At 45.4% G+C, this 18,967-nt stretch overlaps 1 protein-coding gene across 1 annotated transcript in view; it reads right to left on the bottom strand.

Moving 5' to 3' along the window:
• Positions 1-18,967, bottom strand: part of LOC137504559 (vomeronasal type-2 receptor 26-like) — a 176,281-nt gene that overhangs the window by 139,180 nt on the left and 18,134 nt on the right. The gene's annotated exons all lie outside the window — the stretch shown is intronic.

Genomic DNA, 18,967 nt, shown 5'->3' with positions numbered 1-18,967 from the left:
AGATGACTTGTTGCTTTACATAACTTACCCTGTGACCTCCCTCCCTAATGTGATGACAGCATTGGAAACTTACAGTAAATTTAGTAATTTTAGAATGAATGTTTCTAAATGTGAAGTGCTTAATTTATCACTCCCTACACGTGTGGTTCAAGTCTTGCAGAAAGCCTTCCCCTTTAATTGGCGTGAGGACGAAATCTCTTATTTGGGTTTAAAAATCACTAAAAATCCTTCTAATATATATAAGGAAAAGTTTATTTTATTACTGTCTAGGTTCGAGGAAGATATAAATCGATGGGAGGGTATGTTTCTTTCATGGACAGGTCATATAAACGTTATTAAAGTGTAAAAATACATATTCCCACTTCTTTCTTTAAGAGGGTTAGTTAGATGTGGACTAAATACATTTGGAATGGCCATAGACTCAGATTATCCAGGATTACAATTTATAAACTCAAGGATGTGGGAGGCCTTGCACTTCCGAATCCTAGATTATATCAGCTTGCAATATATTTGATACAGATAAAATATTGGGGTGAGAGGTCCAGACAATGGGTGCAGACAGAAGATACCATGTTTGAGGGCGGACCTCGCTCCTCATTCAGACAGAAAATGCTTTTGTAAAAAATGGCCTCGTATTTCTCTCATGACCCTATGGAACTGTTTATTATGTCAACGTAGAGTTTCATCGTATTTTGGGACCCTTATGCCGGTATGGAATAATCTTTTGTTTCAGCCTGGTTTCAACCCCTCCTTTACTGTAAGAAAGCTTATGGGAGATAGGCTAACTTTGGTACCTTTGATTCCTTCTGAGTCAGTTCCTTCTAGACAAGAACTATTAGAACGATGTCATGCTTCGGTGTTACCTCAATTTGAGTATCTTCAACTGTTACACTTTCTTAGGCAGTGTCTGAAGGAGGGCAATCATTCTAGAGAAGTCACTGATGTAGAGAGACAAATATTTTCTTCTCCACCTGACCTTAGATCTCTTTCAATTTACTATAAAATGCTCTTGGAGACTGTCTATGAATCTAAGCCTTCATATGTGCTTAAAGAGACTGTGGAGTCTCTTTTTTTTACCTTATATTGTCATAAAATTCTCTTCAGCATTAATTTACAAGTGGAATCGCCACATCCCTGCAGCAGATGAGTAATTTATTAGTGAGAAATAGCCCTGCAAAGTTCCAGGACTCCCAGGGCTTTTCTTCCTGGAAGAGGCAGAGCTTTGCCTTATAGCTTTGCCTCCTCGGCAGTCAATCTTGGCCTTTTTTCACTGAGAGGGGCGGGGAGGAGGCAGAGATCCAAAGAGATTGATTGCGGAGAGGCAGAGCTACAGCACAAAACTCTGCCTCCCCAGGGTAACATAATCTTCGTCCTGCAAAGTCGTGGAACTTTTCAGGTCTATTTCTCAGTAATAAATCACTCATCTGCTGCAGAGATGCGGCGATTCCACTTGGAAAATAATGATGAAGAGGATTTTATGACAATATAAGGTAAAAAAAAGAGACTTCAAAGTCTCTTTAAATGGCATCAGGAATTGGAGAGTGAGTTCTCAGATGAAACATGGGACAAAGTTTTCCTTTTAGTTAGTAAGGCATCTATTTCTGGTAGGGGCAAAGAAAAGGCCTTTAACTTTCTTAGCGGTAATCCCGAGTCAGGCTCGGGACGGAAAGCCACAGAACAGGGTGGTAATCCCGTGCCTGAGTGAGTTTCATGCAGGAGCTGCTTCAGATCTCTCTGCGGTATGTTTTTTGTCTTGTTTTTATGGTCTAAAAGCTTATGAAAAAATGACATGGCTTTTAGACCCTAAATCTGGAAATAATCATAATGCCAGGGAGGTTAAACTCCTTTCCAGATGGTACAGAACTCCCATGCTACTTCATAGAATTAATGCAGAGCTTCTGGCAGAATGTTGGCACTGTGGGGAAGAGGAGGGCACTACAGTACATATCTGTCACTCATGTTCTTTGATTCAGACCTTCTGGTTTAAAGTGTGTAAAATAGCTAAAGATTGCCTTGGGATTGAATTGGAGAATACATCTGCATGTTTGCTTTTATTAATGCTTACCATGCCAATCAGAAAGTTCAAAAAATCACTCTTGCAGCACTTTTTAGCGGCTGCGCGTCTAGTGATTCCCAAATTTTGGAAATCCAAAAGTATTAGTAATGCTGGGGGTGCATACTTTCTGACCACCCAGCGCAACTAGGCTAAGAGCAGGATAATGGAAGAGGCTACACTGGCTGCTCAGAGCAACTGCAGCTCTGGGCTTCCGATAATACGCAATGGCAGCGCAGTGCGATGTTGCGCTACTTTTGCGATAGAAAACATACGGACAGATATAAGACAGACCGGAGAGAGGTAGCCAATAGCAACCACAGCAATGGCTACCTCGCAAGGACAGAACTGGAATGGAGCAGCCAATCGCGACAGCAGCAATGGTTGACTTGACAAGGGCAGGACTGGGAGGATTCGCCGCTCCTGCGCAGGAGATTGGCGCAACCCACAAGGCAGAGTACAAGAGCACAGATAAATCACACAAGAGTATCACAAAGAATTTATAATTACAGCTATCAATGTGATACCATAATCCGCGAATGCAATATGGAAAATAACAAACGCGCTAGTATGCGTATATATTGGCAATGAACCAACATATGACGCAAGACTAGCAAAATAACAAAAGCTGACTAGAATATGTATATATTGGAGATTAACCAATATATAACATAAATCAGGAAGACTAGCTAAGTCTGGAGCAATACAGCAAACGGAGCTAGGCAATTCAATACTACAATACTCTACACTAGAAGGAGTACGTATATATGTCCCTGTGGGAAATATATGACGTAACTGCACAAGAAACTGAACTACAAAGTAGCAATACACGGAACTATATTTCACAATGTTCAGAGACCCAGTAACAGCCTAGTGTGAGCTGAAACTATGATGGGCGGAGCACGCTTGCAGGAAGCAAACCTTTAAACTGAAGTCATCCAATGAGAGCAGAGATGCAAATCTCCACACAGGTGAATGGTAATCAGTCACAAGCAGTCTGGCTTGATCACCATTCCCTAGCTGACAGACTATCACAAGCAATGCATGCAGAACTATGCTAGCAACTGCATGTAAAGGAATCAGAGCTGCTTGGCTGCAGTACCTCTGCAGCCAGCAGTACATGCTGCAGAAGCGACCATGACAGTATTCTTTTTATTAGACATTGGCATCGGGAAATGGAGTATATTGAATGTATGGAAGAGTTCGTTCAAGAGTCACACACAAGGCCATTATCTCATGCAAACTCTTGTTATTGTGGCATATTTATCAAGAGTCGGAAGAGGGGAAACGTGTGTTAAGTGGGTTTGGGCTCTTTTCTTTAAAGTTGGCTGGATGATATATTATGGCTTAGTGCCTTTTTCTTCTTGTGTTTTATTTTTCAGTGGTCTTGGTTCACTGAGAGAGAGAGAGATTGGGGGGGAGTGGTTTAGGATTTTTGGGGGGGAAATGGGATGGTGAGTAAGTTGTGCATTGCTATGTTATGTATGTGGTTTATTGAATGCAGAGAATTTTATGCAGCCCAGCTGTTGTTGTTGATATGGAACGATGCTTTTGCTTTTGACTGACTCTATATCATACCGTATTAATGGAGAAGTATTGTTTTGATACTGTGCCTGTTATCCAAATAAAAACTTTTTGAAATAAAAAAAACGACTTTTCAGCATTTTGCAATTGAAAAAGCACCCAAAATTTGGTAAAAATGTACTATTAACCACTTTACCCCCGCGCGTACGCATTTCTCCGTCCCTTTTTCCATCCTTTACCCCCAGGGACGGAGAAATACGTACTTTCCGCGCTCCCGCCGCTGTCCGCGCTCCCGCTCGTAAACATACCGCCCGCCGCTAGTAAACACGCCGCCGCCCGCTCGCCCGGAGATCAATGAACGGGAAAATCCATTCCCGTTCGTTGATCAAAGCCCCGCAATGTTCCGCTGCCGCTCGGCTGAGCAGCGCGACCATTGTGGGGAAAAAAAAAAGTTCTCAGCCTCTTTCTACTTCCTGCAAGCGTCCTTCCGGACGCTTGCAGGTCGCATAAACAAAATGTTACTGTGGCCATCTTGTGGCCAAATAGTAACACTACATCCAAAGCATTTTTCACATAGAAATAAATTAGTTTAACACACAAAATTAACCCTTTACCTCCCACACTCCCCAATTTTTTTTCTTGTAATTTAAAAAAAAATTACAATTAAAAAAAATACATAAATAGTTACCTTAGGGACTGAACTTTTTAAATATTTATGTCAAGAGGGTATAACACTGTTACTTTATAAACTATGGGCTTGTAATTAGGGATGGACGCAAAACTGAAAAAAATGCACCTTTATTTCCAATTAAAATATTGGCGCCAAACATTGTGATACAGACATAATTTAAATGGTTTTATAACCGGGACAAAAGGGCAAATACATTTCATGGGTTTTAATTACAGTAGCATGCATTATTTAAAAACTATAAAAGCCAAAAACTGAAAAACAATAATTTTTTTCCCACGTTTTTTCCTATTTTCCCATTAAAACACATTTAGAATAAAATAATTCTTGGCATAATGTCGCACCTAAAGAAAGCCTAATTGGTGGCGAAAAAAACAAGATATAGTTCATTTCATTGCGATAAGTAATGATAAAGTTATAGACGAATGAATGGAAGGAGCGCTGAAAGGTGAAAATTGCTCTGGTGCTCAGGGGGTAAAACCCCTCAGTGGTGAAGTGGTTAATATTATTCTGAGTATTTTATTGCTTGCTGGTGGTTTAAAATGCATTTTATGACAAGGTGTGAAAATTTTACTTAGGAGAAAAAGTAAATTGTATATGGACCAATTTGTCTTATTCCACTTAGCTAATTAACCCCCCAAAAACCTTCAAAAGTGTCTTTAGCCTTTGAATGGTGTTTTAGTTTGGTTCAGTAGGCTACACAATCATGGGGAAGACTACTGACTTAACAGTTGTCCAGAAGGCATCAAAAGAGTTTTACCTTGGCTGAGGAAACTGACGTAGCTGCTGCTTAACCTGCCTGGCGTTCTATTAAGATCGCCAGGCAGGCTGCGGGAGGGTTTTTTTTTAATAAAAAAAAAACTATTTCATGCAGCCAACTGAAAGTTGGCTGCATGAAAGCCCACTAGAGGGCGCTCCGGAGGCGTTCTTCCGATCGCCTCCGGCGCCCAGAATAAACAAGGAAGGCCGCAATGAGCGGCCTTCCTTGTTTTGCTTACATCGTCGCCATAGCGACGAGCAGAGTGACGTCATCGACGTCAGCCGACGTCCTGACGTCAGCCGCCTCCGATCCAGCCCTTAGCGCTGGCCGGAACTTTTTGTTCCGGCTACGCTGGGCTTAGGCGGCTGGGGGGACCCTCTTTCGCCGCTGCTCGCGGCGGATCGCCGCAGAGCGGTGGCGATCAGGCAGCACACGCGGCTGGCAAAGTGCCGGCTGCGTGTGCTGCTTTTTATTTGAGCCAAATCGGCCCAGCAGGGCCTGAGCGGCAGGCTCCGGCGGTACTGGACGAGCTGAGCTCGTCCAGACCGCCCAGCAGGTTAACGGTCTAACGCTCTCTTTTCAGATGAAAGTAACATTTTATGTAATTGTCATTTAAAAAGTGTAATAACCGGGACAATTGGCCTGGGCAAATAAAATGTGTGGGTTTTAATTACAGAAGCATGTATTATTTTAAAACTATAATGGCTGAAAACTGAGAAATTATTAATTTGTTCCATTTGTTTGCTTATTATTCCTGTTAAATTGCATTTGAAATAAAATAATGCTTAGCAAAATGTACCACCCAGAGAAAGCCTAATTGGTGGTGATAAAAACAATATATAAATAATTTTGTTGTGATAAAGTTTTTAACTCTCTGTGCCATCATGGCCTGTGCCCCCATAAACAATTGGACAATTTGCTTGTGTAACTAATCTCACTCATCCCTACCCAAAAACCCCAACTTGGCTGCATGAGTAATTTATTGCATATAGCCAGAGGCATTACAACTCCTTTCCGCCACCACGACTGATCCACACAATTGAAGCAAAAGTTGGCAATCCCACTTGCTAGTCTCCATTAGGAACACCATGGAATGGATGGATAGGAATAGCAGTTTCAACAGTAGGACTCAGAGAAAGACAAGACAAGTTCTTACATAGAATGGTCTTCACTTTTTTCATTTCTGAATGACATTATAAATAAATCATCTGAACTCACTTTCTAATGACTAATTTGCAACAAAGCAATTTAGCAATTAACAAGATAAAAAGCTTCAGGAATACAAAAGAAACTCTCAGAAGTGCTGGTCCTAAAGATACCATATTTTTTGGGACTATAAGACGATCCGGACTATAAGACGCACCTAGGTTTAGAGGACAAAATCCAGGGGAAAAAATATACTAAACCTGGTGTGTCCATGGTGCGGGGGCATCTCATAGTGCCCCTGTGTCCTCTTCTAGCCCCTCCCCGTGTCTTTCTCTGGTCCCCCTGTGTCCTCCTCATGTCCCCCTGTGTCCTCCTCATGTCCCCATGTGTTATCCTGCCCCCTGTGTCCTCCTGCCCCCATGTCCTCCTCTGGTCTCCATGTGTCCTTCTCTGGCCCCCTGTATCCTCTTGGCTTCCTGTGTCTTCTTGCCCCCCCCATGCCCTTCTCTGGTCCCCTTGTCCTCATGGCTCTCTTGTGTCCTCCTCTGGTCCCCCTGGCCCCTCGTGTCCTCATCTGGTCCCCCTGTGTCCTACTGGACCCCTGTGTCCTCCTATGGTCCCCCATGTCATCCTCTGGTCCCCCTGTATCCTCCTCTGGTCTTCCTGGCCTCCCTGTGTTCTCCTATGGTCCCCCTGTGTGTGTCTCCTCTGCCCCCTGTGTCCTTCTGCTGTGTTCCCCCTTTGTGCATCTCCTCTGCCCCCTGTCTATTTCCTGTACCCCCTGTGTCCATCTTCTCTGCCCCCTGTGTGTCCGTCATCTGCCACCTGTCCCCCTCTGTCCCCATGCTTCTTGCTGCAAAGGATACAGGTAATTACATGGAGACTGATGGTGCCGCCGCTCCCGTCCCTCTGTTGGTGTGCAAGTAGCAGCGCATACTGAGAGGCCATATGAGGTTTTACAGGGATTCACCAATCAGGGGGGATGCTGCCCGGCCCCACCAATCACAGCTGTGCGCTGCTCTGCTCCATTTTCTCATTGGACCAGTCTCTGAGACCATTGGTTCCAATGAGAGAATGAAGCAGAGCAGAGCTCAGCTGTGATTGGCGGGCCTGGGGCAGCACCCCCCACCTAATTGGTGGATGTTTGTAAAGCCTTGTACTGCATGTGCTGCCACTTCCACACCACCGGGGGGATGGAAGCGACTGCACCGTACATCTCTATATAATTATGCTTTGCAGCAGGGGCGGAGGAGACAGGCAGAGAGGAGACTGACACAGTCGGGCATAGGAGATGGATACATGGGCTGTGGAGATGGACATAGGGGGAAGAGGAGACAGACACAGGGGCTATGGAGTGGAAAAGACGCACATGGGGGCAGAGGAGATTCATAGGAGAAACACACAGGGGGGCCAGTAAATTCATTCTTTTTAGATTTGCCGTTTGGGCCTACATACACTATAATCCAATATGACAAATGTTACAGTGTAGTTTTGCAGAGAATATAAAAAAGACACTTGTTGAGAGAGGAAAACTAGAAAAAATGCCATTGAATTCTTTAGGAGGAATTGCTCTCCTTTGCCAGAAAGTTGTCAGTAGTAAGAGGGTTCACTATCCATCATCACAATGGCCTCAGAGCTGGGACGAGGTCCTCCGGTACTCAAGGCTGAGACACTAAAGTGCTTCCCTCCAGCCTCCATTCCTCCCACCCCAGCCATCACACACTGATTGGTATTAGACTAAGAGGCGCCCCAGGGCTCGAAACCTCCCCAACACCTTAATCTCTAGTTATCAGGCAGCAGCAAGCAGTTGTGAGAGTTTGAGAGACATTTCACTGCCTATCAGAGCTGGAACAAGGTTCTCCAGCACCCAACATTGGCCCATGCCCCCATCCCCTGTGGAAAGGTCCGCTTCTTCACTAGTGTGAAGAAACATTCCGTTTTCCATTGCCCCAATGCTGCAGCATTTTTTTCCGGATCTGTTCCGCTGGGCAGAACGGTCCAGAAAATTAGGGCCTGCAGCAATTTTTAGATCTGGGGTCCAGAACGTAGTCCAGAACATATCCGTACCAACGGATGCATGTGAATGGATCCATAGGTTAACATTGGATCCTTTCACATCCGTTCCGTTTGTACAGTATACGTTTCGGTTTCCGATCCGCAAAAAAATGCTAATGTGAACCGGGCCTAAGAGGCGCACCAGGACCCCCCCAACACCTTAATGTCTAGTTATCTGGCTTGCAGTCACTGCCATATGTCCCCTTTCCTTATTTCTCTTTGCTTCAAACTCAATAGGAGAATGATGGCTGAGTTGTGCGCCCCCTCCTACACCGTGCACTGAGGCTGGAGCCATCTCTGGCCTTACCACACAGTGGCTGAGGGAGAATAAGTGAACATTCTTGCATAGCCTATTCAGAGTCCAGACTTAAATTCCATTAAAACTCTGTAGAAAGACTTCAAGACTGCAGTCCACCAATGGTCACCATCCAATTTGACAGAGCGTGAACAGTTTATGTTCATGTAGTGTTTATGAAGGCTTGAATAGAATATTTGCTCAGATTTTCATTAAAGCATACCTGAACCTAAAATGATCTTATGAAATAAATGTATGCATAGTACTAAAGATAAAAAGAACATTAGTAACATGGAACAGTCTCATATTTTAATTTTCAGTTTAAGATCTGACTTCTAAACAGCAGTAACATGTGGAACTGTGTGCCTCTCTCTGAATCGAAATCTCAAAATAACTGGTCATGCTTGTGGGTGAACTTAAAGGTCTGTATTATATTCATCCCTATGAGCTTGATTCATTAAGCTGTGCTGCTAAAGCAGCGCAGCTTAAAGAGAGCCCAAGGTGGGCTCAAAAAATAAAGTACTGTACCTTGTGAGATGGGCCCCAGGCCCTGAAGGGCGGCAAGGAAAGAGGTGTGAATATTGGTGGCAGGGGCATAACTAGAAATCACCAGGCACCCATGCAAAAATTTAGATGTGGCCCCTTCCCTCCAGTGCCCACTCAGGGCCATTTTGCGGTGGCAGGAGGGGTCGCAGCATGAGGAGAGAGCTGGCCAACTGCATCAGCGGGGAGGAAGGACAGTGTCCCCCCCTCACCTCGGGCTCTCTCCTCAGTGCTCCCCTCCTGCAGTTATCAGTGGCAGCGGCAGAAACACATACCTCCATCCACCGCGCTGGAGGTTCCTCTCTCTAAATGTCTGACACTACTTCCTGTTTAAACAGGAAGTAGCGTGAAGCACTTAGAGATGGAACTCTGCGGTGGATGGAGGTATGTGTTCCTGACGCCGCCTACTGCCACTGATAATTGCAGGAGGGGAGCACTGAGGGGAAAGCCCGAGGTGAGGGGGGACACTGTCCTTCCTCCCCACCGATGTAGGTGGCCAGCTCTCTCCTCATGCAGCGACCCCTCCTGCCCCCCAAAATGGCCCTGAGCGGGCCCCGGGGCCCCCCGTGGGGGCAGGAGTTGCATCCCCTGTTGTTATGCTCCTGATTGGAGGGCCCTATCAAAGTTTTTCTGGGGGGCCCATGAATTGTAGGTCTGCCACTGCAGAGGGTTATTTCTACACTCAAGTTTTCCTTGTTCCTTTATTATCAAAACCAGAAAAGTCTGAAATATTTCCTTAGCTTGCTTAACCACTTGAGGACCACAGTCTTTTCGCCCCTTAACCTCCTTAGCGGTAACCCCGTGTGTGACACGGGGTAAGCCGCCGGAGGGTGCCGCTCAGGCCCTGCTGGGCCGATTTTCATAATTTTTTTCTTTGCTGGACGCAGCTAGCACTTTGCTAGCTGCGCCAGCACCCCGATCACCGCCGCCGCGCGCCCGATTGCCGCTATCCGGTGCGGCGCCCCCCCCCCCCCCCCCAGACCCCTGCGCTGCCTGGCCAATCAGTGCCAGGCAGCGACAAGGGGTGGATCGGGTCTCCCAATGACGTCGCGACGGGGGAAGCCCTCCAGGAAATCCCGTTCTTTGAACGGGATTTCCTGATCGCCTATCGCCGGAGGCGATCGGCGGGGCTGGGGGGATGCCGCTGAGCAGCGGCTATCATGTAGCGAGCCCTGGGCTCGCTACATGATTTAAAAAAAAAATATCAAAAAAAAAAAACTGCTGCGCTGCCCCCTGGCGGTATTTTTCATACCGCCAAGGGGGTTAAAGGAGTCATCAGGGCATAAATAGTAAACTGAGTGGTACTTACTGGGGGCTTCCTCCAGCCCCAAGCTCCCAGGGTTCATATGGGCAGGTAAACAGCCCCGCATAGCTCTAGATATTTTATGTTTACCAAAAAACAGGGGAGGGCTAGCCATGCCAAACTTTCAGAAATACTTTTGGGCTGCTATATTAGTAACGACTCGCTGGTGGTTCTCCCAAGATGAGTATAACCCTGCGACCACGACAGAGGCTGCAATCCTTGGCTCCTACGAGAAACTAACAAACCTACCCTATAGAGGTCCTAAATGTTCTCCAAAAACTATGCAAGCTATGCTAACAGTGTGGAAGGCATGGAGGGCTGGCAAGGGAACATGTGCTCTCACCACATACCCCGCTATGGGGGAATACTCAATTCCAACACTTTCTGACTATACCGGGCCCGGTAATCTGGGCTAGCATTGGAATCAAAACACTGGCTCACATCCAACAGAGGCAAACTATTCTACCATTTGATACTTTAAAATCATAATTTAATCTACCTAACTCACATTTTTTTCGATACCTCCAACTTAAGCACGCCTACTCCTCACAATTTGGAAGGTTTCCCCCGACACTCAATATGGATGACTTGGAACAATTACTTTTAACCAGAGACTTGCCAAAGGTACTCTCGGCAATATACTTAGCACTTCTAACTCTCAACAACACTAGATTAGACAAATGCTTTAATAAATGGCAATTGGTGGTGACGGGATTGGACAGAGATGATTGGGACGAAGTCCTAGAACTATACCCAACTTCAGTCATATCAGCCAGGGATCAGCTAGTCCAAACTAAATTTTTGCATCATGCCTATTACACGCCGGAGCGTATGCACAGGATGGACCAATCTATTTCAGATGCCTGTTGGAGATGCCACACAGAGCAGGGTTCATTCGTGCATATGTTTTGGTCATGTCCTAGGATTGTTCCCTTCTGGAAAGATGTACTATCAATAATTAATAGACTCTTGAAAATCACTCTCCCACTGGATCCAGGTCTCTTGCTACTGGGGAAAATGGAAGAGGATATTCTAACTCAGCACAAACAGCTATTGGTCAGGACCCTCTGTTTCCAAGCCCGCAAAGAAATACTTAAATTGTGGAAAAAAACCTCTGCTCCTACATTGGGAATGTGGGCCAAGTCTATTAACTGCTCCTTACCTTTATACAAAACTACATATCTGAATAGAAGATGCCCAAAAAAATATTATAAAGTCTGGGGCATATGGGAATCCAGAATTATGGACCCCACGGACTCTGAATTTATCCCAATACTGTCATAATATTTTTTCTTTCTCCCTATCTTATAATAAATAAACTCCTTACAATCTGTTGCTAATGTAGGCCACCAAGCTCATCTGGCCAACAAATCCTGAGTTCTGGTGGCCCTGGGATGACCTGCATTCTTATGGGAATGAAACAGATGTAAGAGTTGCAGACGAAAAGGTAGTGGTACAAACATCACCCCCTTGGGCTTCCCCTCTGGAACAACCTGTTGGTAAGGACTCAGAGTGACTGTCCAATCTTTCCAGGTCTCAGTAGCTGCCAGGACTATCCTCTGAGGTAGAATGGTCTCAGGGGCTGAGGGCTGTACTGTCTCGGGCTCGAAACACCTGGACAAGGCGTTAGCTTTGATGATTTTACTACCTGGGGTATACGTTATAACAAATCTGAATCTTGAAAAGAACAAAGACCACCGGGCCTGATGAGGACTAAGTCTCTTGGCGCCCTCTATGTACTCCAGGTTTTTATGATCTGTATAAACTGTGATAGTATGCTCTGCCCCTTCTAGCCAATGTCGCCACTCTTCAAAAGTTAATTTAATAGCCAAAAGGTCTCGGTTGCCAATATCGTAGTTTTTCTCTGCGGGTGAAACTCTACGGGAAAAGAAAGCGCATGGGTGAAGTTTGCCCTGCAAACCAGAGCGCTGAGACAATACAGCCCCCACCCCAACCTCCGAGGCATCGACCTCCACAATAAAGGGGAAGATGACCTCCACATGTCTTAAAATGGGTGCAGTACAAAACAGTTTTTTTCAGAGTAGAGAAAGCAGAATGTGCCTCTGCTGACCAGTGGTAAGTATCAGCACCCTTCTTGGTGAGACTGGTGAGAGGTGAGACCACTGAGGAGTACCCCTTGATAAATCTCCTGTAGTAGTTGGCAAAGCCCAAAAATCTTTGGAGTGCCTTCAATCCCACAGGCTGAGGTCACTCCAAAACAGCAGAGACTTTCCCTGGATCCATGGAGAGGCCAGACGTAGAGATAATGTACTCCAAGAAGGCAACGGAGGTTACCTCGAAGAGGCATTTTTCCAGTTTAGCATAAAGTGAATTCTGTCTTAATTTCTTTAACACAAACTTGACATGTTTTCGATGTTCCAACAGATTGGAAGAGAAGATCGGTATGTCATCCAGATATACTAAGACGAACTTCCCCAACACCTCTCTGAATACCTCATTAATTAACTCCTGGAAGACGGCAGGAGCGTTACACAACCCGAAGGGCATCACCAGATATTCGTAGTTCCCGTCGGGTGTGTTGAAGGCCGTCTTCCATTCGTCACCATCTCTAATTCGAACTAGGTTGTATGCGCCCCTTAAATCCAGTTTAGAGAAAATCTTGGCATTGGTAACCTGAGTGAACAAATCGTCAATCAGGGGCAACGGATAACGATTTTTCACTGTATTTTGTTCAAGCCTCGATAATCAATGCAGGGACGAAGGCCTCCATCTTTTTTTTTTTTACAAAAAAGAATCCTGCCCCTGCTGGAGAACGAGAGGGATGGATGAAACCCTTGGCCAAGTTCTCTTTGATGTACTCCTGCATTGCTACTTTCTCAGGTCCAGATAGATTATAGAGGTGACCCCTTGGAGGCATACAACCAGATCTTAAATCAATGGGACAATCAAAGGTACGGTGAGGGGGAAGTTTATCTGCCGATTTAGGACAGAACACATCAGCAAATTCTGCGTACTGAGTTGGCACACCTTTAACCTGAATCTTGGTGTTTCCTACGGTTACTTTCGCTAAACAGTGATGATGACAGTGGGTAGACCAGCTCTTTAACTGACCTGAAGCCCAGTCATCTGAGGGGAGTGAAGTTGTAACCATGGCATGCCAAGAATAATGGGGGAGGTTGTCATACGCAGGACCAGAAATTGTAAACGCTCTTTGTGTAGCACCCCAACATTACACACCAACTCAGGGGTCCGAGAAAGGGGTTGTCTACTTTGCAGAGGAGAGTCATCTACTGCAGTGACCAAAAGCTGTTGGTCTAACGGGAGCAAGGGAATCCCCAAATTTTTTGCAAACTCATAATCTATAAAGGTAGCCGCTGAACCAGAGTCTATAAAAGCTTCAGTGGGAACAGTCTGACCCTCCCAAGTGACAGAACAGGGAAGGAGCAGACGATTATCGTTTAGAGGTAATGACTGCGTGCCTAGGGTATTACCTCTGACTACACCTAGGCGGCAGCGTTTCCTGACTTTTTAGGACAATTCTGTACCTTATGACCCTCCTCTGCACAGTACAAACAGATCTTTTCTGTTTTCCTGCGATTCTTTTCCACCTGTGTCAATCTTGAATGTCCAGTTTGCATTGGCTCAGGCGGAGGCGACCCAGGTGGAGGAGTGGCGTAGGAGACATATCTTACAGTATTCTTACCCTGGGTCTGTTTTTGATAGCGTAAATGGCGATCAACCCGTACTGCTAAAGAGATTGCCTCATCAATGGATTTAGGTTCAGGATGTCCCAACATCAAATCAGAAACTGCATCTGATAAACCTGATAAAAAGCAGTCTAACAGTGCAAATGTCCCCCACCTAGCTGACACAGCCCACTTCCTGAACTCAGCTGCGTAAACTTCTACCGGATCTTTACCCTGACGCAAAGTTTTAAGCTTCTGCTCAGCGGTGGAAGCAATGTCCGGATCATCATATATTATGGCCATAGCCTTAAAGAATTCCTGAACTGATGACAAAGCCTCATGCCCTGCATGGAGGCTATATGCCCATGTTTGCGAATCCCCTGAATCCCCGAATCCCCTGGTCTTTATAAATGTGATTCTCAGTTCCCGACAAATTAGGTCTTAACTCAAAATAAGACAATACTTGATTTCTAAAGTTCTGAAAGTCAGATCTATGCCCAGAAAACTTTTCGGGTACAGACATTCGCAAGTCTGTAACTGGAGGGGATCGCACTGCATTCACAGCCGTTTGGAGGACTTGTATGGACCAAGACAAAGCGGTGATCTGGGTCTGTTGGCCATCCAACACCCTGATGAAATTCTCCACCGAGGTGGTTAGTCCATTAATTCGGCTGTGGAGTGCATCCATATTGTTTTTTGGGTCTGCCGTTCTGTAACGATTGGTGTCAGCACACAGAGGATTTCTGATTATTGGTGATCTGCAGTATCACCAATAATGCAGACGCTATACCCGATTATGTGTGATCTGCTGAATCACCAATAATACCAGTATAGCTAACCACAGGACACCTAATGTGGTAAAGTGTTTGGTGCAACAGTAAGAAAGGTTACCTCCCGAGGAGCGGGAGATACAGACTCTACTGCAGCCAGTGGACCCCTGAGGTGCAGGTGGCCACTGGCTGTACTCAAGCTGACCTCCTGAAGTGGAGGAGAGACAGACTGTACTGCAGCCAAGGATTCCCTGATGGATTGGGAATCAGACTATACTGCAGCCAGTGGACTCCTATGGGGAAGAGGCCCCTGACTGAACTGCAGGAAGGACTTCCTGAGGAGCAGGAAGCCCTTGCAGCTAATTGACACCTGGAGGGTTAGTGTCACGAGTTGTACAGTCAGACTGATCACTCGAGGGATGAGTGACAGCCAGAAGGGTCAGACAGGCCAGGTCGGCAACACACAAGCAGATAAGGTACAGAGACAGAAGGCTGATTCGGTAACCGGGTACAGGCAAGGTTGGCAACTGGTAGACAGATGGGCAGAGGTACCGAATCAGAAAGCAAGAGAGAGGTCAACAGAGCCAGAGGTCATAACAAATATCAATAAGCACAATCCTAGTCTGAGGTGTGAGGTCCTTGGTCTTGACACCTGGAAACTAGTCTAAAGTATAACACAGTATCCTATGCTAGGGTGTGAGGTCCTTGGTCTCAACACCTGGGAACTGGTCAAAAGTATAACACAGTAATGACACAGTAATCCTATACTCAGGTGTGAGGTCCTTGGTCTCAACACCCCGGAACTGGTCTAAAGTATAACACAGTAATGACACAGTAATCCTATACTTGGGTGTGAGGTCCTTGGTCTCAACACCCTGGAACTGATCTAAAGTATAACACAGTAAACTTCAAGAGCGGAATCTGGCTAAGTGTGAATTCCCAGTTCCAACTGGTTCTAACACACTGTAGGATCTGACTGAGGTCTGAGTGCTCACACATTAGTATTTGCAACGGCAGACAACCAGCAACTGACAAGCAAGTTCTATATATACTCACAGCTTTCGCAGAGCTGCCCAAGCCACTCAGCCAATCAGGAGTCCCGCTGGGATCAGCTGATCGTCCCGATCAGCTGATACCTCTCCTGCTGGCATAAAGGTCCTGTCTTGATTAAAATGCAATAAATAGAAATGTGAATGTAACAGAGACAGTGATACAATAATTTTGTGTTCCCTCATCAGGACACTCTGGCCATGCCGGTCACCACCGACCGCTAGACAGTCCCCGTCTCCTGGTCCATGGAGAAGCCTCCACAACTTCCTGCTGCTCAGTGACATTATTTCTGTACCATCCATGTCCAGATCTCTTCAATGCTGAGGGTAGGTACTGGGGCTCTGCATAGATAAAGCTACATTCAGGCCTAGTTCACAGTGCTCAGATGCATTGCAAAACAATCCTATATAATAAACCCCCTGTGTCCCTGCGTCCTCCTCTGTCCCTGGGTCCATGCTTCCAGACCTGACAGTTTGCTCTCTGTAAACCTCATTGCATTGTGGGAAATAACAGCTTTTTCCAACTGCCACGCAAGCAACATCTCCCGGTGTGCATATACTGGAGACAGTGGTGAAGGGCAGGTGAGCGGTATGCGTCTGTGCACGTGTTCAGGGGAAGGGGGGGGGGGGGAGTATCGATCATGGCCTAGCGCCGTATATTAACGGGCGAGCCTTTTCACCATACCTCCCAACTTTTTGAGGTGAGAAAGAGGGACACTTAAGCCACACCCCTGCCACACCCCTGATTACGCCCCATCACACCCCTAGGCACACATACTGTAAAGATTTCATAAGAAAATTATTTTGTTTTATAATTCAAACCACACCGGTCCTTTCCATCCTGGTTCATTTTTCTTCATATTAAAAGTTTTAAATTATTAATATATCAATTTAAAGGATGGGAATAAAGTTTGCAGTCAAACACATTTTTTAGTAGAGAAATATATATATATATCTACATAGAAAGAGGGACAAAGTCCTGAAAGAGGGACAAATGAGGAGGAAAGAGGGACAGAGGGACAGGGCTCCGAAAGAGGGACAGTTAGGAGCTATGTTTTTACTAGTTCTGCATATCATCTCACTGTCCATACAATGCTATGGGCCTGTTCACAGTGTTGTGTTGTAACTGATTGCGTTATTCTATCACGCTGCATGCAGGCTTGTATGTCTATAGCCAGTCTCCATTGCAGTTCACACTCAGTTCCTCCCTTTTTCTGTTGATTGCATTCAGGGAAAATCGGAATTGAAAATCGGAATCGGAATTGGAATCGGAATCAGCTCCCTGCACACTGCAAATCCGTTTTGCGATTCCGATTCCGATTTGCAATTCTGATTTTCCCTGAATGGAATCAACAGAAAAACGGAGGAAAAAACGCAGCATGCAGTAATGATTAAAAATCGGAATCGGATGTAAAAAACGATTAAAAATCGAAATCGGAATTACTTGCAGTGTGCAGGAAGCCTAACATGTGTGTTATGCAACTGAAAACTATGAACCTGCATTAACTGCATTATTTGCATGTAATATTTAGCCAGCATTTTAGAAAGTGCATTATTAAAGAGGAACTCCAGTGAAAATTACATAAAGAACAAAAGTGCTTAGTTTTTACAATAATTATGTTTAAATGATTTAGTCAGTGTTTCCCTATTGTAAAATCTTTCTGATTTACATTCTGACATTTATCACATGACGACATTTTTACTGCTGGCAGGTGATGTCACTGGAAGGAGATGCTGCTTGCTTTTTTGGCAGTTGCAAACAGCTGTAAATAGCTGTTATTTACCACAATGCTACAAGTTTCACAGACAGGAAACTGTCAGAACCATGGTCCTGACATCACACTGTGGGAGGGGTTTAAACACAATATCAGACATACAGAGCCCCCAGATGATCCGTTTGAGAAAAGGAAAAGATTTCTCATGGGAAAGGGGGTATCAGCTACTGATTGGGATGAAGTTCAATTCTTGGTCACGGTTTCTCTTTAAGCAGTGCACTAATGCTTCAAGGGTTAAACTGAACTCAAGGTGAAAATAAACGGAAGAGAGAAAAATTATAATTTATCCTCCTACTCCTAAAAATTACCTTTTCTCTTTTTACATATCCCATGGTTCTATTTTAAATTTAAACATTTACAAAGTAAATCATGCTTTATTGTCTCTACACAATAGCAGTCTATTAAGTGCCCCAGAGCTAAAATGTGTTTTCACACCTTATCATTAAAATGCCTTTTAAGCCAGCAGCAAGCATGAAAATGATCAGGATGTAACGATCGGTGTCAACACACAGAGAGAATCTGATTATTGGTGATCTGCAGTATCACCAAGAATACAGATATATATACCTGATTATTGATGATCTGCAGAATCACCAATAATACAAGTATGACTAACCTCTGGACACCTAAAACAGTGATAACAATAATGACAATGTCACAACACAAGATCGTGGAAATGTCCACCACACAGCGATTCCTCAGAGGTGTGGTTACCTCTGAATGGGAACCCCGTATGTGAGATCCTCTAACAGGCTGGAAGAGGAGTCTCAGCCCCTAGCAGTAACAATCTGAGATAGCTCACCAGTGGGAGACGTTCCACTGGAGGGAGAAAGGTCAGACAAGCAGAGGTTCGGCAACAGAGAGGCGGCAGCAGTACAGGAACGGAAGGATGATTCAGAGTCGGTAAACAGGTAGGGTCGGCAACTTTGAATCAGATAGGCAGAGGTACAAGATCGATAAGAGAAGAGAGTAGTCAGGGATAGCCAGAGTCAAGACACAGGTAAATATACAATACAATCCTAAACTGAGATGTGACGTCCTTGGTATCAACACCTAGGAACTGAGCTAAGGTCTGAGCGTTAACACCTAAGTATTCACGACAGCAGACGAGGAGCAACTGACACATAACTCCTTATATGCTGGGAACGCTTCTGCAGCGCCGCCCAGCCACCCAGCCAATCCGACAGCTAGCTGGAGTCAGCTGACCGGCGAGTCAGCTGACTCTCCATCTAGCTGCATAAAAGGTCCTGCCGCCGGGCGCACGCACGCGTAATGCGTGCCCTGTGTGCGGTCGAAGGACCTGTGTGGAATAGCGAGGCGGGGACCGCCGCCGGCTGATACGCAGAGACGGCGTCCATG

The sequence above is a fragment of the Hyperolius riggenbachi genome, chromosome 4, assembly GCF_040937935.1.
Source record: "Hyperolius riggenbachi isolate aHypRig1 chromosome 4, aHypRig1.pri, whole genome shotgun sequence".
Classification (NCBI taxonomy): domain Eukaryota; kingdom Metazoa; phylum Chordata; class Amphibia; order Anura; family Hyperoliidae; genus Hyperolius; species Hyperolius riggenbachi.
This window is presented reverse-complemented; position numbering and strand designations above follow the sequence as displayed.